Source organism: Spermophilus citellus (genome assembly GCF_964194105.1).
Source record: "Spermophilus citellus genome assembly, chromosome: 5".
Taxonomy (NCBI): domain Eukaryota; kingdom Metazoa; phylum Chordata; class Mammalia; order Rodentia; family Sciuridae; genus Spermophilus; species Spermophilus citellus.
This window is the reverse complement of record NC_138186.1, coordinates 164,041,588-164,060,465: the sequence shown is the minus strand read 5'-3', so window position 1 is coordinate 164,060,465 and position 18,878 is coordinate 164,041,588. Positions and strand designations below refer to the sequence as shown.

Here is an 18,878-nt window from a genome sequence, read left to right as displayed (position 1 = left end):
GGAAAGGACCCCAAGTAACTGTCATCTCTCCTCCCCTCTAATCCAGTTTTATAGCTAAATTCTGCGCAACCTAACTGCTCAGGAGAAGTCTGAGATGTCATGAAAGAAAAATGCACCTGCCAGCCATCCCATAGTCAAACACATGTTTTGGCAATTACAGTATTGATTAGAAAACAGAGCTAGAAGATCCATTTACCAGGGTTCTACTTCTTGTTTTGTTCTTTTGGTAAGTCACTTAATATTTTAACTCCTTGAATTTCCCCATCTGCAAAACAGAAATACAACTCTCCTGTATTTCACATAACATTTATGAGAATGGAGTATATAGGCTGCTCTAAGATTCTTAAAAGAAAAAAAAATTTAAATACTCTTCCCTTTACTCTCAAGGACAGGTACTTGTCACTTACAATGGGTTTACATCCCAATAAGCCCACTGTAAGTTGAAAATGTGTAAATCAAAAATGTGTTTTAGCGGGTGGGGCTGAGGCTCAGTGGTGGAGCGCTTGCCTCGCATGCACGTGTAGGGCACTGGCTTCAATCCTAGGCACCACAGAAAAATGGATGAATAAATGAAGATATTGTGTCCATCTAAAACTAAAAACATTATATATATATATATTTAAAATGCACTTAGTAATACCAAATCACGGCTTAAACCAGCCTACTTTAAACATGCTCAGAACACTTGAATTTGCCTACGGTAGGGCCAAGTCCTCTAATACAAAACCTATTTTACAACAAAGTGTTAAATAATTCATGTAATGTACTGAATACTGTACTCAAAGTGAAAAACAAAATAGTAAACTGGATAGGTTTTCACTTTACAATAAAGTAGAAAAATCACTCATCAAACCATAAGTCAGGAACCAACTGTATACACAACTAACAATTTCAAACTCAATATATCCAAAATCAAACTCATCATCCTCATCTCCAAAACTTGTTTCCACTCTATATTCAAACTCTTGGTTAAGGCACCCACAATCTTCATTTCCATGCAAACCAGAAATCTGGAGTCAGGCAAGACCATGACAATACAGCACTCCTCCTCCTCCTCCTCCCCCTTCTTACCCAAATAAGATCAACCTCCATGTCCTGCTCAATTCACCTTCGCAACAGATTTAAAGCCACCCCTTTCCTTCCTAACCCAACTTCCTACCACTCTACTGACCCCACTGGGGTCCTACCATATTCAGGTTTTTGTGTGCCTAGACTCAGAACAGACCTTCCTATCTCCAGGTTCTTTCCCTTTAAGTCTTTCTCACTCCCACAAGCCACAGTACAAAATGACCTATCTAGAAGGCTCGTTTCAAGCCTTCTTAGTTAGAACTGAAAAAAGGGCCTTAACTGCTTACACCGTCAGGTCAGGCTTCCCAGTAGGACTTCACAGTTCTCCATGACCTGGCACCTCCTTCAGTATCATCTCCCATGCCACGGAGGGCAGGTCCCTATGCCACTAGCAGCTGACTGACACCACACCCCCCATGCTGTTTTTTTCTGTCCCTCTTCTTTTCAATGACTTATTTACTCATCAAAAACTCGGCTCTTCATCTGTACTAAGCCTTCACCCATTCACCTGTCTCCTCACAGGACTTTTCCTGGACAGCAGAAAAGTCACTGGGTCCTAACCACAGTGCCAGAGTCCAGCACCAGGTGAACAAGGAGCAGGCTATCAGGATCCAGGAAATACTCCCTGATCTCACAGCATAAAAGTGTGGTGTCAAAGACCAGTCTACATTCACTGCCTCCTTTTCCTTTCCTCATTCACCCCTTAAACTACTGCAACCTGGCTTTTATTATCCAATCAGTAGGAAGTCTCCCTGCCCATTCCTTCACTCTAACCCTGCTGGCCCCATCCTCCTTTGGAGCAGCCACAGCCATCTTTCCTGGCCTCTTGCGAATATAGTTTTCACTCCTTGCCATATATCCCACAAGCACTGGGAGGCACGTTGTCCCAGCCTCCTCTTGGGACAGTGTGCACACACCCTCTCCTAGAGCTTCTACTCGGAGCCTACAATTATCCCTTTCAACCCTGGTTCCACAGGTTCCAGGACCCACCCAAGACCAGTTAAAATAAGATCTCTAAAGATGGGGTTCACTCCAGATAAACTCCCCAAATGATTCTAATGGTAAGCACAGCTCAGAACCACTGAGCCACACGCTTACTTTAAGGCAGAACCTCAACTTTCTACCTTCAACATCCACAACTCATTGGACCCAAATTCCCAAGTACCCACGGCCCACCTCCATTCCCTGAGGGCTTGCCCCACAAAACCAAATATGTCCAAAAGTCAAGAGCAGGAGCACACACCTGTAATCCCAGAGACTCCATAGGCGCAGGCAGAAAGATCACAAGTTCAAGGTCAGCCTGAACAACTCAACAAGACCCTGTCTCAAAACTTAAAAAAAATTTAAAAAGCTGGGGATGTTGTTCAGTGGCAGAGCACAGCAGGATTCAACATGCATTAACACACACACACACACACACACACACACACACACACAAAGTGGACTCATGCTCTGCTTCCTGCTCGGGATTCCTTTAACTCTCTACTCAATCTACCCAGCTGCCCAGGTTACACACTAGAGAGTCATCTCAGAGCCCTCCGCTGCCTACTTTCTCCTCAGCTGGTCACTAAGATCCAGTTCCACCCACACAACGCCCTACCCAACACCCCTGTGACACCCTCTCACTCGCTTCCCTTCATGAGTCCAGCTGCCTCTGCACCTCTCCAGTTCTGAAGAGTCACTCCCTTGTCATTCACCTTCGTCCAGCCTTCCTGCCCAGTCCACTCTCCACATTCCAGAAATGGCCCTTCTACAGAACACTTCAAAGCTACTCCTCTTAAAAAAAAAACACAAACTTAGATGTTCTTCCCGCTGAGAGTCGCCTTCGTGTCCTGCTCCAACAGTGCTTGGAGGGAACCGGCGCTGGACCCCCACCCGGCCGCCGCTCAGAGCCACCTCTTCACAGCGCCCTCGGACCGCCCAGGCCTCTCCTCAGCCGCCCGCCACGGCTACCCGTCCCCCTCCCAGGTGCCCCAGAACTACCAGCAGGACTCAGAGGCCGTCATCCACCAAAGCTCAACCTGGAGTCTAGGCCTCCCGTGTCTACCTGTCCACGTCTTAACTACTTTGACCTGATGATGTGGCTTTGAAGAACTCTGCCAAATATTTTCTTCACCAATCTCATGAGGAGAGGGAACATGCCGAGAAACTGATGAAGCTGCAGAACCAACGGGGTGGCCGAATCTTCCTCCAGGATATCAAGAAACCAGACCGCGATGACTGCGACAGTGGGCTCAATGCAATGGAGTGTGCTTTGCACTTGGAGAAAAGTGTGAACCAGTCACTTCTGGAACTGCACAAACTGGCCACTGACGAAAATGACCCCCCACTGTGTGACTTCATTGAGACTCATTACCTGAATGAGCAGGTGAAATCCATCAAAGAATTGGGTGACCATGTAACCAACTTGCACAAGATGGGAACCCCAGAATCGGGCATGGCAGGGTATCTCTTTGACAAGCACACCCTGGGAGACAGTGATAACCAGAGCTAAACCTCAGCCTGACTTTCCCATAGCCATGCAAGTGACTTCCCTGGTCACCAAGGCAGTGCATGCATGTTGGGGTTACCTTTAACTTTTCTATAAGTTGTACCAAAACATCCACTTATGTTGTTCTTTAATTTGTACCATTCCTTCAAATAAAGAAATTTGGTACCCCCCCCCAAAAAAAAAAAAAAACTCTCCATATAAAGAGAAAAAAGCTAAAAGATACAGTTCAGATTCATTGAAATCATATAAACCTCTGTCCTTCACAACCCACCTTGCAGTCTACTCTCCTAATCCAAACCTATACCATGTTCTCGGAGTTACTCTTCATCACATACCACTCAGTTATGGATCACAGAACATTGGATCCTCTGCGTCCACTGTCAGAAATATGCCTGCCCCGATACAGACACAGAGAGTTCTGTTATTCCTTTGTTAAAACCCAAGTCATCTGTCACCTACTGCTTTGGTTTTGAGGAGAGTCCCCCAGAGGTCCGTGTGTTAAAGGCTCAGTTCCCAACCTGTGGGTAGGAGATGGTGAAACCTGTAGGAGGTGGGCCCAGGAAGGATTTAGGTCACTATGGATGCACCCTGAAGGATACTGGGACCACACCTGCCCCCACCTCCACCCCAGCCTCCGCTTCCCAGATGCCACAAAGTGAGCACAGAGGCCAAGCAACAGGCCAACCAACAATGCACTGAAACTTTAAAACCCATAAGCCAACATAAACACTTCCTCTTTTTAAGTTGATTTATCCTAAGCACTTGCTATAGCAATGGAAAGCTGGCACACCCACCCTTCCCATAAGTAGAATTTGTACAATTTGCATTTGTAGAATCAGCATCTCCCTCCCTGTGATCCCATGGCACTTTTCACATTTCTCCATTCTACTACTTAACACACTAGGTAAGGCTTTGTCCACGCCAGCTTTGTGTCTCTCCGAGTACTGTTCTCTGAGGGCCTAGAATGTATGTCTTTTTCTAAACCAAATCTTCATCACATTATAGAAATTCTAAGAATATTGATTGCACAAAATGCAACTAACCATGGAATAAAAGGGTTTGCTTAAACAGACCTAAGACTTTTCCTAAAAGATACAGATTTTCTCAAGCTAGAAAAAAGTATGGTGTATGTTCTAATCGTGAAACACACAAAATGCTCTTCCTCAAATCAATCGTCTACACCTTAACTAAGTAATATTTCATTGTAATATTACTGAAGGGTCCACTAAATACAAATTATGACCACCATTTTACCAAGAAAAAAACAAATTCTTTTCTTCTCTTACAACCATCCCAAGTAAATGAAAAAGTAGGTGAATGTTGTCCTCAGCTGAATATGGGTGTTAGGAGGTTAACTGGCAGGGAGATCAAAATTTACAACTCTGGATGACAGTCACCCCCATCCCTTTACCTTCCTACCTTTTTATTGGCATAAATCCAACTTTTTAATGGTCTTCTTGTTCCTGACTATTAGAAATTATTGGCAGTTTACACTAACAGGCTTCCGTCATTTCTCATTTCCAAATCCTGTTATGGCTGTTAATTCTAATCAAAACCCAAATAGATCATTTTTTAAGTTTAAAAGAGGACATTATAAACATAAATTATGTAAGCAATTCAAAACCCTTCCAATATTATAATAAATTTGTTATACTAAATTCTGAACATCAAATAAAATTATAAAGAACTATTAAATCACTAAGTATGCCATACAAACTTTAGAAAAAGAAAAATCTGAGAATACATTATTAAAATGTTTAAGAACATGAATTCTGAATAAGAAAATGTACAAGAGGTGTTTCTTCATATTCATCCCACTTCTGGTCCTCTCTTTGCCTGCCTGCCTCTTTCTCTCTTCAATAAGGACAATACCAAATAGTGAAATAACTCCTGCTGCATGCAATTATGTAAGTAGACAAGAAGGGTGTGAAAGTTTGAGTGAAGATATTAGAAGTGACAGCTTTTCACCTTAGTCTTTCTGTGCCCCTCCAAACTTGCAAAGAGCAGATGGTAATTTTCAAGCACATTTAGATGAGGCTTCTTGGAAGGACAACTCCGTGATAAAGAAATAACTGCACATGCAAAAAAAAAACACATGTTTTGCAACCTACAGTTTTTAATTTAGAAAAACTTTAGTTCTAGTTAACACAGAGATAGGGAAGTGCTGGGAGCATCGCTCCGTATAAAATGCTGATATATGAATTATAAGATAATTAAATTTTCAAGGTTCCTTTTCACATTTACACTATAGCATACCAGTAAACACTGGAATTTTTTTTAAACTAGAAATCTAAATACTATGCAAGTAACTGAACAATGAATATCAACTCATAAAGGAAGCAGACACTTCTCAAACTCAAACTCAGTGGCCTATGTTTCTGGCCATGTGGGAACTATGAGTGATGCTCGGCCATGCTGAGGGGACTCGCCAGCAGAGTTTAACATCAGGGTTAAGGCCACAATTTAAAGGGTAACAAAAAGGCAAATAATTAAGACACATTTGGTACATATATATTTCAAATGCAAAACTGACTCCCGTTCTACTTAAAAGGAACAGAAAGCTATTTGCCTGTCTCTTCCAACCAACAACAGTAGGAACTGAAAGCAGTCCCAGGCAGGGGACCAGCACCTTGGCTCTATAGTCCTGCTTCCAACTCCAGCTCCACCTAGAATTTCCAATCCAAACAGGAATTTCACAAAAGCCTTCTTTCCTGTGGTTAGCCCAGGGACACCAATAAATGACAATGTTCCAGGGAAAGATGGCTTTTCCAGAAGTTTGTACCCAGACCAAGGCCACACCAAGGCCTCTGCTTCTACCCACTGGGCCCCCTGTCCTTCCTGTCCAATGGCAGATGCCGAGCATTTCAGCTTTGAGAGGGCCTCACACTGTCTTCACACAGGAGGGGTCAGGACTCTATTTCTCTTCTGAAACTGCAGATGACAGAAACAGGGAATGTGGTTTTGTCATCATAAAACCAAGAATCAGCTTCTGACACTTCAAAACTATGTAATCTTGGGAATGTCAACCCTAAGCCTCAACTTCCTCATCTGGAACAGTGATCTCCCAGCACCAAAACTGGGCCATTATGCTGTTCAACTGGAATTACTAATCTAAAAACACCTAGCAACCACACAAACCTCACTATTGGTTTGATTTGTTGGTTTGATTTCTCATGATACTTCAAGCAAGCCCCAGACAAGAAATGCCAGTTTGTCTCAAGCAAAATCATTACCACAGGCCATAAGCCCAACCATGGCTCTTTCTGGACCCTCTGACCTTGAAGTGAAGCATAAGGCCAGAGACCATTCCAGCCTTGGACCAGTAGGACCCCAACCTTCCTGCTGCCCAAGTTAGCAACTGCAGGATCATCACTTCTCCAGCTTTTTTGTCTTCCTCTTCACATTTTTATACCACAGTTTCAACAAAATACGGACAATGAATTCTGCAATTAATCAAAGGCCACAGGTTTACTAGGTCTAAGTATTTAAGTATTTTAAAAATCTGACTTCACTTATCTTTATACATGAAGATACATGCACACACACACATAATGCAATAGACCATAACACATGTACATAAACATGTGGATACAAGAGAACAAGACAAACACAAGTGTTCTTATCAGAATAAGATGAAATGATTAATGGTGAAGAGTCAGCCATAGCCCAGTGGTTAAGACAACAGTCTGCAATTATGCTGACTGGATTCAATTCCAGCTTCTCTACTAGAAACACTTGGGAAAGTTACCTAATCATTCCCCTGCCTTAGTTTCATCACCTAAATAAAATGAGGTTAACAGCATATCCCTCATAGAATTCCTATGAAGTTGAATGATGTATATAAAAGCTAAAAGTAGCATGTGGCACACACTGGGGGCATTAATAAGTTTATATTGTCATTATTCAATGCATCTTAAAAAGTGCACAACATAGCATCATCTCACACATGTCAAAGAAAGATCGTGTGTGTGCGTGCGCGCATGCGCACGTATATGTGGTCCTATGCAATCACAGAGTGGCATGTGTTTGTTTAAACACATCTTTCCAAACAGAACCCGGAAGAGGGTGTCTGGGTGAACACCAGGCAACAAATGTTGTTCTGTGGCCTGAACACAGTCTGTCCCCACAAAATCCCTACATGAAACCCAGGATCCAGAACTCTAGAGCTCACTGTCTTCCCACTCTTCCAGCACACAGGAACAGAGCTATTGTCACACCAGGTGAAAACAGTTTTTATATAACTAAATCTGCCCTTAAAATTTTTATCATGGAGACCAAAACGCTGTAATCTTTATTCTCATATTGGTGTTTCACTGATTGTCTTTTTCATAAAAGTGCCACAACATCTCTGAGGACCTCTTGAAGAAGGGAGTAAGCAGCTGGTTCCTATATCCCAGAGCTCCTTCTCTAATGTAAATCAATGGATTACACAGCCCCATCTTTAACTGTGGGATTTTAAACAGATGAAAACACACATACAACAGATTTGGGGCTCCATTCAAATCTATGGACTATTTTCATGAACTTAAAATTTCATTGTTTCAACCAGTTCATACAATGAACATACTGTTTGACTTGATTATAAATATTTCATCTTAATATAATTACAAAATGATTATTTTACAACTCTTGTTAGAAATGCTACCTAAACCATGATATTTTGTTAAAACAGAAAAACTAACATAAAAGCAGGCATGTCTTCTGGCACCACATAGAACATAGCAGTGGACGGCCCGCCAGCCTCATGTGGCCTCACACTGTGCCTACCACAGCACACTTTCCACCCAGACATGCCCACGCTTGGCAGAAAGCGAGCCTTTACTTCCTGGGACACGATAGCATTTTTGCAGCTGATGTCCACTTTTTTTTCATGTCATAAATGGATACAATGCCGTTATTTTATTTATCTATTTTTATGTAGCACTGAGGATCGAACCCAGTGCCTCACACATACTAGGCAAGCGCTCTACTGCTGAGGCACAACACCAGCCCCCAATGTCCATTCTTGGTGTTAAATTCTGGCTGATTTCCAAGCCTCTGAAATTCAAAGAGCGAATCCTCTTGTTAACAAGCTTTAAAAATATCTAGGGCTGGGCTGGGGATGTGGCTCAAGCGGTAGCGCGCTCGCCTGGCATGCGTGCGGCCCGGGTTCGATCCTCAGCACCACATACAAACTAAGATGTTGTGTCCGCCGAGAACTAAAAAATAAATATTAAAAAAAATATATATCTAGGGCCGGACGTGGTGGCGTACGACTATAATCCCAACAGTTTGGAAGGCTGAGGCAGGAGGATCATGAGTTCAAAGCCAGTCTCAGCAACTCAGCAAGGCTACCTAAGCAACTCTGCGAGACCCTGGAGACTCTAGAGACCCTGTCTCTAAATAAAAATATAAAAAAGGCCTGGGGATGTGGCTCAGTAGTTAAGCACCCTTGGGTTCAATACCCAGTACCAAAAAAAAAAAAAAAAAGTATCACCTGGGGCTGAAGCTCAGTGGTAGAGCACTTGCCTAGCATATGTAAGGCACTGGGTTCGATTCTCAGCACCATACATAAATAAATAAAATAAAGGTCCATCAACAACCAGAAAAAAAAATATTTTTTTTTAAAAAGTGTCATCTATAACCCTTGGAAATTTATTGCTAATTCTTCAGAGTAATTTAAATATTACAAACTGGACACTTTGATACATGTTCATTGTTTCTTTGTGTTAATGTAAAATGACACTCGTGAAGTCGCTACAGCTTGAATTTTACCTTAAAAGGAATACATCCCAGTATATATGATGAGCATCTACACCATGCCCAACTGTCCCAAACTGATAGTTTATTACAAAAGGTCTATCAATGGCCCAACTGGACAAAAACTGCCTAGCAATTAGCTGAAAAAATAAGCAAAACAAACAGAAACCCATGTTACAGGCTAACACATTTGTTCATTTATTCTGATGACCATGTTTTTGTTTTAATTATTTATGATAATTAAAGCAGTTAATGTGCTATAACATTTATGCAAAAGAAATGAATCCTCAATATACTAAAACCTCCCCAAATCTTTTACTGTTTCATCTGTGCCCTATACATTTCAGATACAACAACCGAAAACTACCCTGTTAGTTGATACCCAGAGACCAATACAATTCAACATTAACTGGATACCTGGGGTGGGAATGTATTTTTCTCACTCATTTACATCAACAGGATCTAATGCACCATGGAATAGTCTGGATCTCCTCAGTCCTGAAACAATCCTGTCAATTTTGAGAACTGCCCTAAGACGTCCCTTGGGTCCCCTGTGTCCTAGGACAGAGAGGAATGACCAAACATTCCCTCTTCCCACCCCTACCCATGCCTCCCAGCTCCCAAAGCTTCCTAAACTGCTCCGATTATGGATCCTAAAGAACCTTAATTTTCTGAATGCCACAGAAAATCCCCCAATGAAAGTCAATAGTCACTCAAAAGCAAAGAGCCATTATTTCAAGCTCATTTTAGCTCACAACAACAACTGAACTCAATCCAAAGAGGAGGAGGAAGAAGGGGTTGGGAGTGTCTACTATTTAGCTAGTTGGTTCATAAAGAAAACTGTTAATGTCACAATTCACAACTCACTGAAGAACAATGTTTTGCAAAAACCCTCATACCATTCCCACACACATGAAAAAAAATTCGGGTTTTCATTAAATTCTTTATAAGGACCATCTCATTAACCCTCATAAAAACCTATGGAGGTAAGTAATACTATCAAACCCATTTCACAGATGCAGAAACTATCTCTCAGTCGTTAAAGATGAACCTGAAACAGAAGGATCATGAGTTCAAAGTCAGTCTCAGCAACTTAGCAAAGGCACTTAGCAACTCGGTGAGATCCTGTCTCTAATAAATTACAAAAAAGAGCTTGGGGCATAGCTCATGGTTTAAGTGGCCCTGGGTTCAACCCCCAGTACCAAAAATAATAAAAAATAAAAAGATTGAGCCTGAAAGCTCAAAAGCAAATAAAGAGTACTGTGTCCTAAAATGAGAATACGGGACAAGATAAGCCATGCAACCAACCCAAGGAAACAAAGAGCCTTTCCCGCATCCTGCAGCCTCTTCTACCACAAAAGGCCTAAATGGAAGGAAAAGAAGTAAGCCTCCAGCAGCCTCCAGCTCTGCCCCACCCCAACTTACAGGATGACCCTGGGGTAGACCTTGGCCTCCCTGAAAGACCAGTTCAGAGGCCTAGCCCTACCCTAGGATCCATTATCATTGCCCAAGGTGGAAATGAAGCTGTTCCTAGGAGAATCCTAGAACCCTGAGTTTAAAAATAACAAGATTGTTTTAAAGACTACAAAAAGTTTCCCAATCACCTTTGCATAGACTTTTATCTAGACTTACAGCACATTTCAATATAGGCACATGCACACTTAAGTGTTACATCCCAATGTGTCAACTGAGATTTACAGCAGAGTTAAGCCTACAATTCTGAAGTTCCAATTCTTAATCCAGTGCTTGAGCTCTGTAAGATTAGAAAAGCAGCACCCTGTGCCACGCTCTGGCTGCTGTGAGGCACGCGGTACACGCGTCAGGAAATACCACTTTCTAGGCACCGTCCCTCTTCTCATAACAGAATCCCACTCCATTTTAGGGCAAGCTCACCAGGCAAATGGGAAGGTTTGATTCTTTAAACCTGCCTGTTAGATAAACCTCTGTGTTTCCCCTAGTAAATGAGGGAGGAAGAAATAGGAAGTGTCAAAACCATACCAAAGCCAGGCATGGCGGCACACACCGGTAATCCCAGTGGCTCAGGAGGCTGAGACAGGAGGATCGCAAGTTCAAAGCCAGCCTCAGCAAAGGCAAGGCACTAAGCAACTCAGTGAGACCCTGTCTCTAAAATACAAAATAGGGCTGGGGATACGGCTCAGTAGTTGAGAGCCCCTGAGTTCAATCCCCAGTACAAAAAAAAAAAAAAAAAAAAAAGGAAAGAAAGGATCCTACTTCCAGTCTTGTACCTGGAGGGCACAGCACAGCTCCAGAGCGTGAGAAAATGTAGCACAAGTTAGGAGCTCCTCACAGAGCCATCAGTGTGATTACACAGTAGTTTAATATTCTGCATAACCCTCTGAGTTGGTCTTAACAAGTTTCCTTGTGATCAGTTTTGGACAAACACCTAGTACTGGTAAAATATGGGGCCCAGAAAAAAATGTTGAGAGCTCAAAGGAAAAATTACATCCTTCTATTTGGTAGAGAAGCAACAGGCTTAGAAGAATAATTTTTTAATGAAACTCCTGAATTAATGAATGTCTAAATCACTGGCTGTTTTGTTTTGTTTTTATTGTTTTTTTAATTAAAAGAGATTGAAACACAAAACAACTAAAATTTATAAAGTTGTCTACAGTTTGAACAGAATATTCTGATTCAAAGCCCTATATGCTTATGCCAGAGATATTTCTTTCCTGATTGGGGAAAGTTATGTAAATAACAAGTATCTGCACAACTGAAAACACCCCTTTTCTAGGCCAGCCCAACAACAGTACCTCATATCTTTAAAGGATGGTAGTCTGATTCAAGCCACAGCCCACAGGGATCTATTTACTGCCTGTCAGTTTTGCTAAAGACCATTTGGCTAGCTGTATTCAAGCTCAGAATCTTTTTAAGAGCCAAATCAGTTCTAAACATGCAGTGGGCTTTTTCATTATTTTAATTCTTCTATGTGAAGAGCTTGACCAATAAATAGTCAAAGAAATTAACCTTGCTAGTAAAAAGTTTACTTAGTCATTTGAATGCGGATAGTTACTTTAATGATCTTTGCAGAATTCCACATTACAATGTGCAGGCCCAGTTCAAACCCACTCCTGACACCTTATAGCCTAAAGCTTGTACATCAAAGACAGCCAGGTCTGAAATAGCAGAACAATCAACAGTTACAGCTCCAAGAAAGGGGAGACCTGTAATGACCCAGATCCACAGCCTTTACAAGGAGCACAATCACCAACAAAGGCGGGGAAATCTTGGGGCGGGGGCTCCTATTAAATAATGTACACTTTATTGTTATTTCCTCAATAGACAATTAAACATAGGAGTGTCCAAAGCAAACCAGCAAGTAGAGGCTGCAAAATGAGTAAGGGACAAGTTAAATCCTGCATGATTGGGCAATATATGGAGAACAAATAGGGTATCTTTTCTGTCAGTCTAGCCCTGGAGACTGCACCTCAGCTCCATGAAGACCTGGAGCAGCCCAACCCACCTGGAAGGGCCCCTGAACACTGGCAGACGCAGGTTTTCTCTGTGCTCAAGTTTGCCTCATGCATGTTTTCTCTGTGTGCAGCAGGAGTGCTCAAAAAGCCAGAGCCTGTGCATTTCAACATGAAATAAATGAGTGCAAAGAGAATGTATAAAGCAAAGACTAGGGCTGTTAACAAACACTTACTTAACAGATATGCAAAGCTCTGGAGCTTTGTACAATACTGTTATCAGCAATCACCTCTGGGTGGAAGGACTGAAAGGGAATTTTTGTACCTTTATGCTCTTTTATATTACCTGGCCATTTTACTGTAAACAACTTTTCTTTCTCCTGTCAGAGGGAAAATATATAAGGCGTTTTCCTTCTCCATTTTTAAGTTCGATGTGGCTCCAAAAGGAGGGATGATAAATAGGTTTGCCATCTTCAACCAGATCAGTAGTTGGTAAAATTTAGATATACAATTCTTCCTATCCAGAAGAATTATGAAATAACATTAGACCTAACTTCAATTTTTCAGAGTGAAAAAATATTTTAAAACTTTCTGTGCATTAAGTATTTATCTGTGAGATTACACTAATTGCAATGAGGAACCACTTCGTGATTATTAAACATTACTATACTTTTCAGTTCAGTGTAAGGAATGATCACAGGGCTTCCATTGACCTATTCTTTTTTTTTTTTTAAAAGAGAGAGAGAGAGAGAGAGAGAGAGAGAGAGAGAGAGAGAGAGAATTTTTTAATATTTATTTTTTAGTTATTGGCGGACACAACATTTTGTATGTGGTGCTGAGGATCGAACCCGGGCCGCATGCATGCCAGGCGAGCGCGCTACCCCTTGAGCCACATCCCCAGCCCCCCATTGACCTATTCTGCCTTACATTACTTTTCATCCATCCAGACACTCCAGTCTAAAACTCTTATCAAATCCCCAACTGCCTGAGGGCAGAAACTTTCCCATACTTTGTTAGGCACTTTGCACTTGACAGAGTTCTGTAACAATTAGCCAAAGGACATTATCTACTTTCTGAATTTAATCTGGTTATAGTTTTAACTACAAAATCCACAAGAGTTCAAAGGAAAAGAATAAGCTCAAAGAAGTTTCCTAAGATTTACAGCATGCAGATTATGAACCAAGAGGAAATAATGTTCACAACCAATGGACTGTGCTTATCATTCCATTCTATTCACCATCTATTACGAAACGCAAGCCAAGCTTAAAATGTTTAAATTCTTCAGGTTTTCCACAGGTAGATCAAAATCTAAATGAAAACATTAAATGACAAATCTCCATTTCCAAATATAAATTAATCCCAAGAAAATTTTTCCCTCAAAATTACAGTTTTACTAGAGTACTAATTTTTTAATGACATAGGAAAAAAGTACTTTTTAAAAGGCACGAAACTCCCTGAAATTGGATTCTTCAATTCTGATTATTTTCTCCTATTACAGGATAAGTGATCCTGACCTTCTGACCCTTCTAGAGTACTTCCAGGAATTTACCTTAAAGAAATGCTCTCACAATACCTAGAACAACCATCGGAGGGCATTTTGCAACATCATTTGTCTGTCATACACTGGAATCAATCAAAACATCCCACAACTAGAAATCTGGTTAATTAAATGATAATGGATTCACACAAAGGAATAATGTGCGCATCATCTAAGTATAGATAATGAAAAGTCACAAAAATATCTAATATATATTAAGTGAGCAAAGAAAGTTGCAGACAAATATGTGTAATACCATATCATCTCATTTAAAACCTCATCAGAAAGTATATAAAGCAGACTTCTCTGAGACGTAGGATTTCTGAGAATTTTAGCCTTTTACTTTCTGCATTAGGCACTTCAATATTTTTAAATCTTTTACAAGTAGTACTTTGTAGTCAGAAAAGGGGAAGAAAATAGAATTATTCTCTCATTCCCCAACAAATGCAGAGTTCACTATTTATCTGGAAATAAATCAAGTCTGTTTATAGTTCTATGTATTTCATTTATTTAAAACAACACCATCCTATAGCACAATTTAGAGATGGCTCTTTATTTAGTACCTCAGAAACCCCCTTGAAGTTATGAATATAAAGATCTTAAAATGGGGGGGGGGGGCAGTTTAATGTTTTTCCCATTCTACAAAATTAGGAATTCCCAATTTGTCAAAGCCACTTATATTTTAGAAACAGGTCCTCAAAAAGAGAAATATCTATATGATTTCTTGTGAAAGTTCAGTCCTAAATAAGAATGCAGGAGTACAAAAATCACCCCAAATGCCGTAATAAAAATATACAGACACTGCTACATCGATGTTCATAGCAGCACAATTCACAATAGCAAGACTGTGGAAGCAACCTAGATGCCCTTCAATAGACGAATGGATAAAAAAAAAAAATGTGGCATTTATACACAATGGAGTATTACTCTGCATTAAAAAATGACAAAATTATAGAATTTGGAGGGAAATGGATGGCATTAGAGCAGATTATGCTAAGTGAAGCTAGCCAATCCCTAAAAAACAAATGCCAAATGTCTTCTTTGATATAAGGAGAGTAACTAAGAACAGAGTAGGGAAGAAGAGCATGAGAAGATGACTAACATTAAACAGGGATGAGAGGTGGGAGGGACAGGGAGAGAGAAGGGAAATTGCTTGGAAATGGAAGGAGACCCTTAGGGTTATACAAAATTACATAAAAGAGGAAGTGAGGGGAAAGGGAAAAATAATACAAGGGGGAGAAATGAATTACAGTAGAGGGGGTAGAGAGAGAAGAGGGGAGGGGAGAGGAGGGGAGGGGGGATAGTAGAGGATAGGAAAGGCAGCAAAATACAACAGACATGAGTATGTCAATATGTAAATCAGTGGAAGTGTAACTGATGTGACTCTGCAATCTGTTTATGGGGTAAAAATGGGAGTTCATAACCCACTTGAATCAAAGTGTGAAATATGATATATCAAGAACTATGTAATGTTTTGAACAACCAATAAAAAATATATATATATATATACAGAAGCATACTGACCAGTTCACAAGAGTCTAATGAATTTGTCCCCAAACTCTTAAGACCTTCTACATCTCTGTCCGATCTTCTCTATTTTCAGAGAAAACGGAAGGACAGTGGACAGTGTTGTGCACACACTGGTCCAGCTGCCCCCATGTCAACTTAAATTCATGTGAGCAAATACTGCCTTGCCCATGGCGAGCAGTCCTGTGTCAAGTTCAAAGAGAGCCAGGCAAGAGGACTTCAAGCTCTAGCAGACACCACCTTGGGGAAAAACACCACTAGAGTGTTCACAAAGACAGCCGGGGGTTTCAGCAAGCACAGGGGCATAAAGGTGCCCTCACGCCTTTTTTTAATCTAGGGGAGAAAGTGAACAACTGTCCTTCAATAATCAGTGTCAGGGCCAATGATACGGGTTTCCCTTCCTTGACATCCACCCAACTGTGACAATTGGCTTACCCACTACGCTCCTTAAGAGCTTTAAAAAAAAAAAAAAAAAAAAAAAAAAAACTCCCCTCCCCTCAAAGCCCACACAAATATTTGTCTTTTTCCCCTTCCATGAGTAAGAGAGCAGAGAGAAATTTAATCTGACTGCCTGCTCTTCAGGACAGAAAAACATGCAAAGACAGAAACAATTTACACAGGAGATGTTTAAACTTGACTCTTAGACCACATAAATGCAGACACCTCCCTCTATGAATTAACTATGGCTGCACTTTGTTTAACATTAAAGTCAGCACTGGGTCATACATCTTGACTGACTGTAGGGCATGACCTAAAAATTATTTATAATGAAAATTCTGTAACATTATTCCTCACTTCACCAAATTCCTTAAGGAGGGTTAGTAATAAAACAAAGCAATCCTACAGTTTGACTATATAAAACAACATCCAGGAAAATGGGTAGGGAAAAAAGGAAACAAAATTGGTTTTCTCGGTACTGCTAGAGGAGGTGGGGAAAGCACTATGGTAACAAATGAATCTTTCTTCTTCCTATTCACAAGAATCTAAGCAACAATTTGAAATAAAAATAGGACACATAATCCCAAGAAAATTCTGGACATAATTTCAGGAAAATTCCACTGGACACAAAAGACCAAAAATGAAGACTGAATGTCCCCAAACTGTTGACATTTAATAAATATGCTTCTACAGAAAGCTGGTGCTCCATTAATTAAAGTATAAATACTTAGGCCACGAAGTTTCTCCCTACCAGATGGTACAACAGCCTTCAAAAATAATGGGAAATTTTACTTAATAAAGTTGTGCTCCTCAGTTGTAGTCACAAATATCTTACCAAAAGATACGGGTGAAGGGTTGGCATCAGATGACTCTTATTTATTTATCATGACAGAGCCAGGACTTGGCAAGGCAGCAGGGCCGCCCCACACTCTGGCCTACCCTGCCAGAGAAGCCCCTCTGCACCTCCCTGCGCGGAGCTCCATTCCCAGGCCAGACAAGGCTATAAAAAGCCTGGCCCCTTGCCAGCTGGCAAGACCACACACCCAGTATTTTTAACTTAAGGGGGCCTAAGGATCAGGCCACCACCAGGGCACCAAAAATGCACAAGAAAACTTAACAACCTCCAGCCAGGATGGTGGTCTCTGTTTAAGATTTGCTTCCCAGCTATCCTACTCACCAACAGGCTGGGACTTGAACGGCGAAGAAGACATGAAAGATAACACTATGAAAGCTGATAGAAGTGGGTAGATGGGTCATGAGGAAGGAGCACGCTCATTTCCAAAGACCATATGCACAGCTATGTAAACAGCAGTGTGAACAACGAACATCGGCCAAATACATTGGACTCTTATTTCTTATTCCTGACACATAAGGCTACAAACTTGACTTTTGCGATAATTACTCTAACAGTTTGCTGCTGTTGTTTTTAGTTTCACACTGGTCTTGGCACTTGGCCACACACAGATACCATGAAGCTGTTCCATAGATAAAACCCAAACACTGCAACATTACCACTGAATGCTGACGAGCTTAAGGATTACACTACCATGGGTAACTTAATTTTCTGGGTTAATAAGTATTAATCAAAGTTCTTTTCATTTTATCCTTTACTGCTAAAAGTTACATTTAAACATAGACATTAGTTAAACTTTCTGCCTCAAATGAATACTTCATCTTTCTCTGAGGACTGCCAAGGCCTCCATCATGATTCTTAATATCAATTTTGAAAACACAATGCTCCCACTGCAGGATGAGGTGGAGGCCAGAAGGCAGGGCTCCAATCACAGTGCCCTTCCCTCAATCCTGTCCCATGCGCTGGGCTCTTTAGCAGATTCGGGGTGGGAGGCAGTACTGCTACCCTCAGCATCTGGAAATCAGCAGCAGGGCAGGCAGATCTGCATGGACCCGCTTATAAGGCAAACTTTTCTTTTCTTTTTTAAACTAAATATGAGTTTAACATATTTTGCTTCACTTGCCTCTTTTTCACCCCTTAAAGGAAAGGACACTCACAAGAACCACGTCCACTATAGATACGCAATAATCACATTACAGAATGTCCACACACACAGTGGATCCTTATAATCTCAAACACTAGCATCAGCCTTGACTTCATTACTGCAGCTTTTCTCCCTGCAATCAACCTCAGAAACTGCTTCCCTCTGCTTCATGCCTCTCCACAGGGCCTCTCTCTCAGTTCCCCTTCCTGGGACTCCTCTCCAGACCCTGGCTGCCTTCCTCTGGGTAGAAGAGTACACTACCCCCCTCCACTCCCACCCCACTGCTGGCCTGCAAGCGCACAGCTTCCTGGCTAATCTAAACAAAGGCCACCCGCCTCACAGAGCATCTCAGCCAGGTCCCTGCCAACCACAGACAGTCCAGTTGTCTGCTTCATGCCTTTATTCATAGGTTTATTTTTAGTCTACAAATTCCTTGAGCCACTGGAAACTCTAGTGAATCGCCAGGTAGCAACTGTAGAAAGCCCACATTGGACAACAGGCTGGTAAGAAAGCTGCTGTATTAAAAATGTCTTTGTAGAGATTTCTACTGGACAGATTAAATACTCAAGTTTATCTCTACTCTCTCATGGAACTCCATTAAAATGACAGTGATAAATAATTTTTAAAAGCATAAATTAATAAGGACAAAGAAA

At 41.2% G+C, this 18,878-nt stretch overlaps 1 protein-coding gene and 1 pseudogene across 4 annotated transcripts in view; one reads left to right on the top strand and one right to left on the bottom strand.

Moving 5' to 3' along the window:
• ARID1B (AT-rich interaction domain 1B) overlaps positions 1 to 18,878 on the bottom strand; it is a 409,511-nt gene that overhangs the window by 329,574 nt on the left and 61,059 nt on the right. The gene's annotated exons all lie outside the window — the stretch shown is intronic.
• Positions 2,869 to 3,699, top strand: LOC308650429 (ferritin heavy chain-like; annotated as a pseudogene). The gene has a single exon. The product of its transcript is annotated as a ferritin heavy chain-like (transcript).